Source organism: Tamandua tetradactyla, chromosome 19 (assembly GCF_023851605.1).
Source record: "Tamandua tetradactyla isolate mTamTet1 chromosome 19, mTamTet1.pri, whole genome shotgun sequence".
NCBI lineage: Eukaryota > Metazoa > Chordata > Mammalia > Pilosa > Myrmecophagidae > Tamandua > Tamandua tetradactyla.
In genome coordinates, this window is record NC_135345.1 from 13,859,778 (window position 1) to 13,872,243 (window position 12,466).

Here is a 12,466-nt window from a genome sequence, read left to right on the forward strand (position 1 = left end):
TAGGTGATATAGATAGATAGATGATAGTAGACGATTAGATAGATAGAGATAGAGAGATAGATATAGATACATAGATAGATACAGATCATCTTACCTTAAATAGAATGACATCATTCAATACCTAAAATTATCATATAATGCTTCATATATAATATCTGCAGCTCAATCAAAAATAACAAGGCATAAACAAAGATAAGATTTAAATAAAACAAAGAGAAATATAAATAAGACCCAAGAAAGTTCTAAAACAGAAAAAAAGCACCACTGGAGATCCTGATATTAGAGTTTTCAGACCCATATTTTATAAGTCTCATTATAATGCTTAATTTTTTGTTGTTGTTGTTGTTATTCGATCTGAATACTGTTTTTTAATTTTTTTAATTAATTAAAAAAATTAACAACAAGCAAACAAAAAAATTAACATATCATTCCATTCTACATATACAATCAGCAATTCTCAATATCATAACATAGTTGCATATTCATCATTTCTTAGAACATTTGCATCGATTTAGAAAAAGAAATAAAACGATAACAGAAAAAAAAAGATTATACATACCATACCCCTTACCTCTCGCTTTCATTTATCACTAGCATTTCAAACTAAATTTATTTTAACATTTGTTCCCCCTATTATTTATTTTTAGTCCATATGTTCTACTCGTCTGTTGATATGGTAGATAAAAGGAGCATCAGACACAAGGTTTTCACAACCACAGAGTCACATTGTGAAATCTATATCATTATACGATCATCATCAAGAAACATGGCTACTGGAACACAGCACTACATTTTCAGGCAGTTCCCTCCAGCCTCTCCACTTCATCTTGAACAACAAGGTGATATCTACTTAATGCGTAAGAATAACCTCCAGGATAACCTCTCAACTCTGTTTGGAATCTCGCAGCCATTGACACTTTGTCTCATTTCACTCTTCCCCCTTTTGGTTGAAAAGGTTCTCTCAATTCCTTGATGTTAATTCTCAGCTCATTCTAGGGTTTTTCTCAATCCCTTGATGCTGAGTCTCAGCTCATTCCTGGATCTCTGTCCCACGTTGCCAAGAAGGTCCACACCCCTGGGAGTCATGTCTCATGCAGAGAGGGGGAGGGTGGTGAGATTGTTCATCGTGTTGGCTGGAGAGAGAGGCCACATCTGAGCAACAAAAGAGGCTCTCTTGGGGGTGACTCTTAGGCCTAGATTTTAAGTAGACTTGACCTATCCTTTGTGGGATGAAGTTTCATATGAACAAACCCCAAGACTGGGGGCTCAGCCTATACCTTTGGTTGTCCACACTGCTTGTGAGAATATCAAGAATTCAACTTGGGGAAGTTGAATTTCTCCCCACTCTCACCATTCCCCAAAGGGGGATTTGCAAATACTTTTCCACTCACTGATCGAATCACTCTGGGATTCATCGGGGCATCACTCTGGACAAACCAACAAAATCTCATGTCCTACCCGAGATTCCAAGTACTTAAGGCATTCAATCAAACTATCTACATAAATTATATTAGGAAATGCACTAGTCAAAATATAAATTTTGTAACAAATAAACATTTTTTGCTTTTGTCTCACACATAAGGTGACATTTTAAAATATTAATTACCATCTATTTTCAGCACCCTGCAATAATGACATTCCTTTGTTCTTCCTCATGCAAAAACATTTTTAAAATGTGTACAATGTGCATTTCACTATTATTGTATACTCTAGGCATTCCTAGATTATACCATCTCAATCGTTAACATCTATCTTTCTTTCTGATTTCATTTATGTCCCCATCCCTCCTCCCTCTATCATTCTCACATGCAGCTTCATTCAGTGTTTTAACATAATTATATTACAGTTAGGTAGTATTGTGCTGTCCATTTCTGAGTTTTTGTATCCAGTCCTGTTGCACAGTCTGTATCCCTTCAGCTCCAGTTACCCAATATGTTACCCTATTTCTATCTCCTGATGGTCTCTGTTATCAACAAAATATTCCAAGTTTATTCACTAATGTCAGTTCATATCAGTGAGACCATACAGTATTTGTCCTTTAGTTTTTGGCTAGTTTCACTCAGCATAATGTTCTCAAGGTCCATTCATGTTGTTACATACTTCATAAGTTTATTCTGTCTTAAAGCTGCATAATATTCCATCATCTGTATATACCACGGTTTGTTTAGCCACTCATCTGTTGATGGACATTTTGGCTGTTTCCATCTCCTTGCAATTGTAAATAACGCTGCTATAAACATTGGTGTGCAAATGTCCGTTTGTGTCTTTGCCCTTATGTCCTCTGCAATGGTATTGTTGGGCCATATGGCAATTCTATATTCAGTATTTTGAGGAACTACCAAACTCCCTTCCACAGTGGTTGCACCATTTTACATTCCCACCAACAGTGAATAAGTGTGCCTCTTTTTCCACATCCTCTCCAGCACTTGTCATTTTCTCTTTTGTTGATAATGGCTATTCTGGTGGGTGTGAGATGATATCTCATTGTGGTTTTGATTTGCATTTCTCTAATGGCTAGGGACACTGAGCATCTTTTCATGTGCCTTTTGGCCATTTGTATTTCCTCTTCTGAGAAGTGTCTGTTCTAGTCTTTTTCCCATTTTGTAATTGGATTGGCTGTCTTTTCGTTGTTAAGTTGAACAATCTCTTTACAAATTCTGGATACTAGACCTTTATCTGATGTGTCGTTTCCAAATATTGTCTCCCATTGTGTAGGCTGTCTTTCATTACCATGCTTATTAAATTAAAATATAGAAATATAAAATACAGAGGTATTCTATATGTAAAAAATTGAAAACCATTTAAAAGAGAATTGCACAGAAATTCTAAAATAGAAAAATGCAATGACTACAATTATGAAACTAATGGAGGCATATTATGATTCTAAACTAGGGGTGATTGCCCGGCAAGATGCATTTGACAATGTGAAGATGTTTCGGATTGTGACAACTTTGGAGTACAACTGGCATCCACAGGGTAGAGGCAGGGATAGTACTAAACATTTTACAACGTACAGCAGAGCCCTACAAGAATTATCCAGTTCAAAATGTTAATAGTGCATGATGGAAAATGTTTAATAGCAAAATAGACTTACCTAAGAAGAATTAGTGAGTTGAAGGATATGTAAAATAAAAATATGTAGATAAAAGGGGGCAAGGATAGAGGAATTATAAAGGACTGCAAGAAATCTTGTAAGGGTGATGGCCTTCTCATTACCTTGATTATGACAATGCTGCACTGGTATATACATCTATCAAATTGCACATTTTAAAATTATGCAGCTTACAGTATGCCAATTTTATCTCAATCAAGCTGTTAAAAAGGTGAATCACACCTTGGAAATAGAAGATATTTCCAAGACACACCATTGGCAAAAGTCTAGCAACCCTAATATATAGAATTCCTAAAATTGATAAGACAAGAGTGAACAACTAAAAACAGGAAAATGCATGAACAGATATTTCACAAAATTTCTAATAGACATAAGAAAAGCTGATTATCCTCAGAAATGAGCAGAGAATTTTGAATAAAAGCCAAAATGAGATACTACATAGCCACTATCAAAAATAATGACTATACCAAGTGTGACAGAGGATATGGAGCTTCTAGAATGCTCATACAATGGCAATGGAAATACAAAGACTAGAAGCCGCTACTAAAATTGAACATAAAATTTCCATGATTCAGCAATTCTACTCCTAGGTATATGCTCATCATAAAGGTATTTATATGTGCAAAAACATTTTCTATAAAATCATCACTGTAAAAGTCATTATTAATAGTAACCTCAAATTGAAAACAACTAATATTTATAGTGATCATATTGGAGAAACAGATTATAGTATATCCAAAACATGGAAATGATAAGGTAATGTATATGGACAAATTTCTACTACATATACTGAGATGGATGGATTACACAAATGAAATATAGAGTTTAAGAAACCAATAATACATATAAATAGATAAGCTAGTAAATATATACTCTATTTTTCCATCTGTATAAAATTCAAAACGAAACTAAATTAATGATGGTAAAAATCAGAATGGCAGCTACTTTAGGGAAGAGAGAAGAATTACTTATTAATAGGGACAGAGAGGAGCTGGTAATATATTTCTTGACTGCTTGTGGTGATTACATGAGTTTGCCTATGTTTTCATAACTCATCAAGATGTACATTTATAAAATTTACATTTTATATATACATATAATATGTTAAAGAACCAGACTTATTGTAAAAAATAAAATGTATAGATTATCTGGTATTCTATGGTGTTTTGTATATAATTGTTCATTCATTCAATGCTCACTCATTAAGACTATGCTATGGGCCCAGTATTAAAATATGTACTGGAGTCAGATAGGTAAGGAAAAATAAATGGACAAAATATCTTGATAAAGAAGAAAAAAGTTAGAATACTCAGTTATACAAATTTTATAATGTATTACAAAGCTATGCTAAAACAACATGGTGAAAAAAGGGTAGAGCGAGACACACTGTAAGGAGCTGTGGAATTTAGTTAGTCTTCTAGGGCAGCTAGTAAAAAGCCAGGAACAGTCTGGAACAACTGTTTGGGGGACTTCTGTGACACGCATCGTACACCAGTATGAAACAGGTTCTCAAAATCACAGAACTGTAGGTAAGTCTTTCAAACTCAGCCATTTTCGATTTTCAGCACTGACCCAGGCAAGGGTGAAGTTAAGTTATGTCTGAAAGAAAAAGTAACTAGTCAGGTGATGGAGATAATTCCCTAAAGCACATATCTTCCCCAAGAAAAGTGAAGGGGAAGGGGCAGGATTCAGCACAAGTGGTGGCTCCCATTCAAACAATTCAGACCCTAATATCTGTAAAACAGAAACAGCCTATGCCTGCCCTCTACCTCAGCCTCTGTAGAGGCTGGCAGGAGCAGGGACTTCTGAGAGTTAAAGGCACTGCACCACTTTACACCAGCAAGAAGCAATGGGCTGACAACCATCACCTGCTAGGCAGGATAGGAAAAGCACAGAGTCTAGAGGTCACACAAGAAAGACTGGTAACCTGCTCAGTCTCATTCTCAGGGAAACTTGATACTTATTGTGCTTTCCTCCTGAGTCCTGAGCCTATTTGGTCTGAGAAAATCTGATTGGGGTCAACCATATTGGGGGAGACCTTCCTCAAAAAGTGTTCCATACAGGCAGGGCAAGAACCAGAAAAACAAGAGCTGAAAAAGTCTGACCAGCTGAGCAGAAGCTATGCTAGAGGTTTAGAATAAGTTGAACTGAATATCAAAGAACTAATACAGAACAAAGTAAATCAACAAGAAAACCCTAGATAAAGAGAGAAACTGACTTCCAGAATAAACTAATCAAGGAAATCAAATGCCTAGATACCAGCAAGAAATCACAACCCACACTAGGAAGCACAATAGTATGGCCCAGTCAAAGGAACAAATCAATACTTCAAATGAGATATGGGAGTTGTAACAAATAATGGTCAAACAAATCTTCTAAATCAAAGCAAAAAGTTGAATGACGATATGGCAAAAGAAATGAGGGATATAAAGAAGACATAGGACAATCATAAAAAAATAACTCAAAAGTTTGGAAAAACAAATGAAAGCACTTATGGGAAAGAAAGAAACCACAACAGAAGAGATGAAAAACAAAATAGAGACTTGCAACAGCAGAGTTGAAGAGGCAAAGAAAGGATTCATGAAATAAAGGATAGGACATCTGAAATCCTACACACAAAAGAACAGACAGGGAAAAGAATGGAAAAATATGAGCAGGGTCTCAGGGATTCAGTGACAACATGACGTGCATGAATATACATTTTATGGGTGTCCCAGAAAGAGAAGCAAAAGGGAAAAAGGGCAAAAAGTATAATAGAGCAAATAATCACTGAAAATTTCCTAACTCTTATAAAAGACATAAAATTACAGATGTAAGAAATGCAGTATACTCCAAACAGAATAGATCTGAATAGACCTACTCCAAGACACATGCTCATCATATTGTCAAATGTCAAATGCAAAGAGAGAATTCTTTCTGGAAGCATTAAGGGAAAAGTGATCCATCTGCATAAAACTATGTGCAGATTTCTCAGAAGAACCATGGAGGTAAGAAGGCAGTGGTATATATTTAAGATACAGAAGGCAGAAAAACTGCCAACTAAGAATTCTATACTAGGCTAAATTGTCTTTTACAAATGAAGGAAAGTTTAAAATATTTTCAGACAGACACTGAAAGAGTTTGTGAATAAGAGACCTGCTCTACAAGAAATACTAAAGGGAGAACCAAAGGCAGATAGGAAAATACAAGAGAGTTGGTTTGGAGAATATTGTAGAAGTGATGATTATCAGTAATGATAAAGAGAGAAAGATTAAGATATGATATATGAAATCCAAAAGACAAAATGGAAGAAGAAAGTACTGTTTTACAGTAATAACATTAAATGTTAATGGATTAAAGTCCCTAATCAAAAGACATAGACTGGTAGAATGGATTAAAAAACAGAACACTTCTATATGCTGTCTATAAAAGATTCACTTGAGACCCAAGGACACAATCGGTTGAACATTGCAAGGTGTTGAAAATGTGTTTTATATGGAAATAATACAGTCAATGCAAACTAAGGTCTCTAGTTAATGGTAACATTGTAATATGCTTCAATTAATTGTTACAAAGGCAATAAACCAAACTAATTTTCAATTAGAGGGAGATATAAGGGAGGGGTATGGAAGTCTTATTGTTAGTGGTGGTGTTTCTCCTTTGCATTTTTTTAATCTACATTTTTTCCTTTTCCTCTTTGTTTGCAGAAGAATTGGAAATATTTCCATATAGACTGTGGTGGTAGATGCATAACTATGTGATTATGCCAGTAGAGTTACTTCAAACATGGCACTTTCCATACAGGAGCCCATCTGAACCAGAACTACAAAGGAGAAACATGTCTCTCAGTGTGAAGATGACTTACATCAAGTGTACTTTGCAAGGAACTGGAGAAATTGTCCCAAAAGCAGTTCAAAGTAGGATGTGAGTTAGGGTTTTTATAGGTAGAACAAACAAGGTGAGGTCAAAAATATCCACATGATTCATTCTTTTCAGGTCAACAATGATGTTGGATCTTTGTGAGGAGGGCATGAGCAATTTCTCAATCCTGTGTTGTCTCAAGCATGTCTTGTTCCAGCTTCAGTGATTAGCCTTAAATATTGATGGGCAAGCTGTTATGTGCAAGATCTTCATGACTCTTCAAACTTTTATCTTTTGTGAAGGAAGTCACTGATTTACTGAGACACAGGGTGTTCTTGATGCTACTTTGTTATCTTATCCTGTAAGCAGAATTGAGAAAGTTTTGTTAATGTCCTGGGAACTAAATACAAAGAGTAGATTGCTAAGCCCAGCTAGAGTAAACATAGTATCCAACTATCAGGAGCCATTGGTGGTTTATTTAGGATGAATTTGTGGCATGTGAATAAAACTGTTGAAAAATAAACAGAAAGATGCAAGCACTGGAAAAAAATGTGAAGAATGAGCAGAACCTGTTCTCTGTAGGTAGGAAAATAGAATGGTACAGATCCTCTGGAGGGCAGAGTGGTGGTTATATAGGAAGCCAAATACAGCATTGCCATATGATCCTGCAACCCCACTATTAGGTATATACCTAGAAGAAGAGCAGGGACAGGAACGAGCATTTGCACACTGGTGTTTACGGCAGCACTGTTTGTGATTTGCAATGGATGGAGGGGGCCTAAGGACATCGACTGATGAATGGAAGCATGTAAAGTGGTGCATATATACAATGGCATTTTGTTTTGTTTTGCTTTGTTTTTATAACTAAGGCATCCAGAGAAAGATACTTTGACTCTGTAGAAAGGCCGATGTCTGTCACATGGGAAGTCATGTTGCTGGCATCTGCTGGTTCTTGTTCCCAGATGCATCGCTTCCAGCTTCTAATTCCAGTGGCTTCTTCTCTAAGTGCTTGTTGGTCCACACTTAACTGCTCCAATCAAAACTCTAGGTTTCATTTATTAGCATCTCCTGGGGCAAGAGTTTTCTTTTTCTTTCTTTTTTTTATATATTTTTATTAAGATATCTTCATATGCATATAGTCCATACAAAGTATAAAATCAGTGGCTCACAATATCATCAGATAGTTGTGTGTTCATCACGATGATCATTTTTAGAACATTTGCGTTACCCCAGAAAAAGCAACACAAAGAAAAAAGCATGCATCCCATACCCCTTACCCCTCCCTCTCACTGACCACGAGTATTAATTACAATCTACTTATTTGTTTGCACCTTATCACCTTTATTATTTACTTAAACTTTGTCCTTATATTTTCATTCATCTGTCCATGACCTGTATAAAAGAGGATCAGATACAATGTTTTCATAATCTCATGGATACATTGTAATATCTGTATAGTTATACAATCTTCAAGGGTCAAGGCTAGTGGAATCCAGTTCAATAGTTTCAGGTACTTCCCTCTAACCACTCCAACACATCATAAACTGAAAATGAATATCTATATAATGCGTAAGAATAACCTCCAGGATAACCTCTTGACTTTGTTTGAGATCTCTCAGCCACTGAAACTTTAGTTTGTCTCATTTCTCTCTTCCGCCTTTTGGTCAAGAAGACTTTCTTATTCCCTTTATGGAGGGTCCTCGATCAACCCTGGAGTCTTGTCCCATGTAGTTAGGAAAATTTACACCCCTGGGAGTCACGTCCTATGTCGGGGGGAGGGCAGCAAGTTCACCCACCATGTTGGATTAGAGGGACCACACCTGAACAACAAAAGAGGTTCTCTAGGGTGAATTACAAGGCATAATTATAAGTAGGCTTAATTTCTCCTTTGCAGGAATAAGTTTCATAGGGGTGAAAACCAAGACTGAGGACTCAGCCAACTGAGTTGCTTGTCACCACTGCACATATTTGGTATAAAATTTGTATTTTCTCTAAGACACTATCTGATTTAACCCTTAAGGTCACTTTATTCAAACAATGTAACTATATGGGTACCTAGAATAGGGAATGAGATCTTGTTATTTTGTACAGATTAATCGCCCCAATACATCCCAGAGTAGAAAATAAAAAAATATATATTTGCAAGATCAACTTGAGGGACTGGGGGAAAATATGGATCTATTAAACTTACCCACCTGGAGAATTCCTGATAATCTCACAAACATTGGGGACTACCAATTTAATAGATCAAGACTTCAATCTAGGGTCTTACCCTTATGAAACTTATTCCTGCAAACAAGAAGCTGAGTCTACATAAAATTATACCTAAGAGTCACCCCCAGAGAACTTCTTTTGCTGCTCAGAAGTGGCCTATCTCTCCAAACCAAATCTGCAGGTGAACTTACTGCCCTCCCCTACATGGGACATCACTCCCAGGAGTATAAACTTTCCTGGCAATGTGGGACTTGACTGTCAGGGATGATATAGGACCTGGCATTGTGGGATTGAGAAAGCCTTCTTGACAAAAAGGAAGAAGAGAGAAATGAAACAAAATAAGATTTCAGTGGCTGAGAGAATCAAATAGTGTGAAGGGATTATCCTGGAGGTTATACTTATGCATTATATAGATATACTTTTTTAGTTTTTAGTGTGTTAGAATAGCTGAAAGAGAATACCTGAAACTGTTGAACTGTATTCCAGTTGATCGTTGAAGACATCTGTACAACTATATAGCTTTACAGTGTGACCATGTGATTATGAAAACCTTGTGGCTGGCATTCCCTTTATGCAGTGCACAGAAAGATGAGTAAAACTATAGAGACATAAATAAGTAAATAAATAAAGGGAGGGATAAGGAGCGTGGGATGTTTGGGGTGTTTTTTATTTTTTTTTATTTTGGGGGTAATGAAAATGTCTAAAATTGACTGTGGGTATGAATGCACAACTATATGATGGTACTGTGAACCACTGATTGTATACTTCGGCTGATTAAATAATATATGAATATATCTCAATAAAATTGAATGAAAATGTGTTATTTGCACAAGAGCAGACTTATGGATCAATGGAATTGAATTGTGAGTTTAAAATCAATGCTCATATCTATGGCCAGTTGATTTTGAATAAGTGTATCAAGTCCACTTAATAATGAAAGAATAACAAATGGTGCTCAGAAAACTGGATATCCAAATGCAAAAGAATGAAAGTCAATCCCTCTCTTATACCAGATACAAAAATTAACTCAAAATGGATCAAAGACCAATAATATATAAGAACTGAAAATATAAAACCACTAGAAGAAAACACAGGGATACATATTCAGGGTCTTGTATTAGACAATGGTTTCTTTGACTTTATACCGAAAATGCAAACAGCTAAAGAAAAAAACAGATAAATGGAATTTAATCAAAACAATAATAAAAAAACTTTTGTGCATCAAAGAACAATATCAAGAAAGTGAAAAGACAATTTACAGAATAGGAAACAATAATTGGCAATCATTATCAAATAAGGATTTAATGTCCAGAATATGTAATGAATAACTACAACTTAACAAAAAAAAGCAACCCAATTTTTAAAAAAATGGGCAAAAAGACTTTGAAAAGATATTTCTCAAGAAAGATACATAGAGGGCCAATAAGCACATGAAAAGATGTTCAATATTATTAGCCATTTGTGAAAGAAAATCAAAACCACAATGAGATAGCACTTCACACCCACTAGAATGGCTACTATTTATAACAAAACAGAAAATTACAAGTGTTGGAGAGAATGTGGAGAAATAGAAACCTTTGTTCATTGCTGGTTGGAATATAAAAAGGTGCAGCTGCTGAGGAAAATGTTTTCTGGTTCCTAAGAATGTTAAGTATAGAATTGCCATATGACCCACCTAGCCTACTTCTAGGTATATGCCCAAAACAGTTGAAAACAGGGACTCAGATATTTGCACACATGCTCACAGAGGCATTATTCACAATAGCCAAAACATGGTAGCAGCCTAAGTGTTCATCAAGAGATGCATGGATCCACAACATGTGGCATAAACCTATAATAGAATATTTTTTTTTGGTATGTTGTATGGCAAGGGTCACATTTCACTTATTTCTCATGTGAGTACCCCCTTATTGCAGCACTATTTGTTGAATTTTTGTTTGGTTGGGTTTTTGTTTGTTTGTTTTCCTGGGAAGTACATGGGCTGGAAAATAAACCTGGGTCTCCCACATGGCAGGCAAGAATTCCACCAATGAACTACCCTTACGCCCCCACTATATATATATTTTTTCCTACATTGTTTCCTATACTTTATTTTATTTATTTATTTTTTAACTTTTTATTGTATAGAATAACATATATACAAAGCAAAGAAATAAAAAATCAGTAGTTTTCAAAGCACTCATCAACAAGTAGTTACAGGACAGATCCCAGTGTTTGTCTTGGGCTACCATATAATCCCCTCAGATTTGTCCTTCTAGCTGATCCAGAATATCCGAGGCTAGAAGGAATAAATAATTTTTTATCATCAGAATTGACTTTTTTCTTTCTCTTTTGTGAAAAATAATATATATATATATAAAAGAAGTAAATTTCAAAGAACAGCACCACCATTAGTTATAGAACATATTTCAGAGTTTGATGTGGGTTGCAATTCCACAATTTTAGGTTTTTACTTCTAGTTGCTCTAAAATACTGGAGACTAAAAGAGATACCAATTTAATGATTCAGCAATCATATTCATTCGTTAAATCCTATCTTCTCTGTATAACTCCACCATCACCTTTGATCTTTCCAAAACTCTCTTTAAGGTTGTTTGGGCTATGGCAATTCTAAACTTTTGATATTGGAAGGGTCTGTCACCAATATGAGGTAGGAACATGGAGCTATCTGATATTCTCGAGAGGCTGGGTTAGGTTTCAGGACTCATCTGGACCAGGGACCCATCTGGAGGTTGTAGGTTTCTGGAAAGTTACTCTAGTGCATAGAACCCTTGTGGAATCTTATAAATTCCCCTAAGTGTTCTTTAGGATTGGCTGGAATGGTCCTGGTTGGAATTTGGCAGATTATGATAGGTAGGGAGGTCTAAATGAAGCTTGCATAAGAGCAACTTTCAGAGTAGCCTCTCAACTTTATTTGAACTCTTTCTGCCACTGATACTTTATTAGTTACTCTTCTTTTCCCCCTTTTGGTCAGGATGGAATTGTTGATCCCACAGTGCCAGGGCTAGATTCATCCATGGGAGTCAACTCCCACACCACTAAGGAGACTTTCACCCCTGGATATCATGTCCAGTATAGCAGGCAGGACAATGATTTCACTTCAGAGATGGGCTTAGAGAGATTGGGGCCACATCTGTGCAACAAAAGAGGTCCTCCAAAAGTAACTGTCAGGCATACCTAAAGGTAGGCTAAGTTTCTCCACTACCTACATAAACTTCACAAGAGTAAGTCTCAAGTTCAAGTTAATTTGCGTGTCCCTAAAGTTTGACACGGTACCAGGGGATTCCCTGATGATAAAGTT

General features: G+C 35.9%; 1 long non-coding RNA gene across 12 annotated transcripts in view; it reads right to left on the reverse strand.

Annotated features, from left to right (window-relative positions):
- The window catches only part of LOC143663041 (uncharacterized), a 286,695-nt gene that overhangs the window by 14,191 nt on the left and 260,038 nt on the right, over nt 1–12,466 (reverse strand). For 10 of the 12 annotated variants that reach the window (XR_013165731.1, XR_013165734.1, XR_013165728.1 and 7 more), the window contains one exon: nt 6,957–7,311. The exons of the other annotated variants lie outside the window; for them this stretch is intronic. This is a non-coding gene — a long non-coding RNA (uncharacterized LOC143663041). The remainder of the gene's footprint in view (nt 1–6,956; nt 7,312–12,466) is intronic. 12 annotated transcript variants of the gene reach the window in all.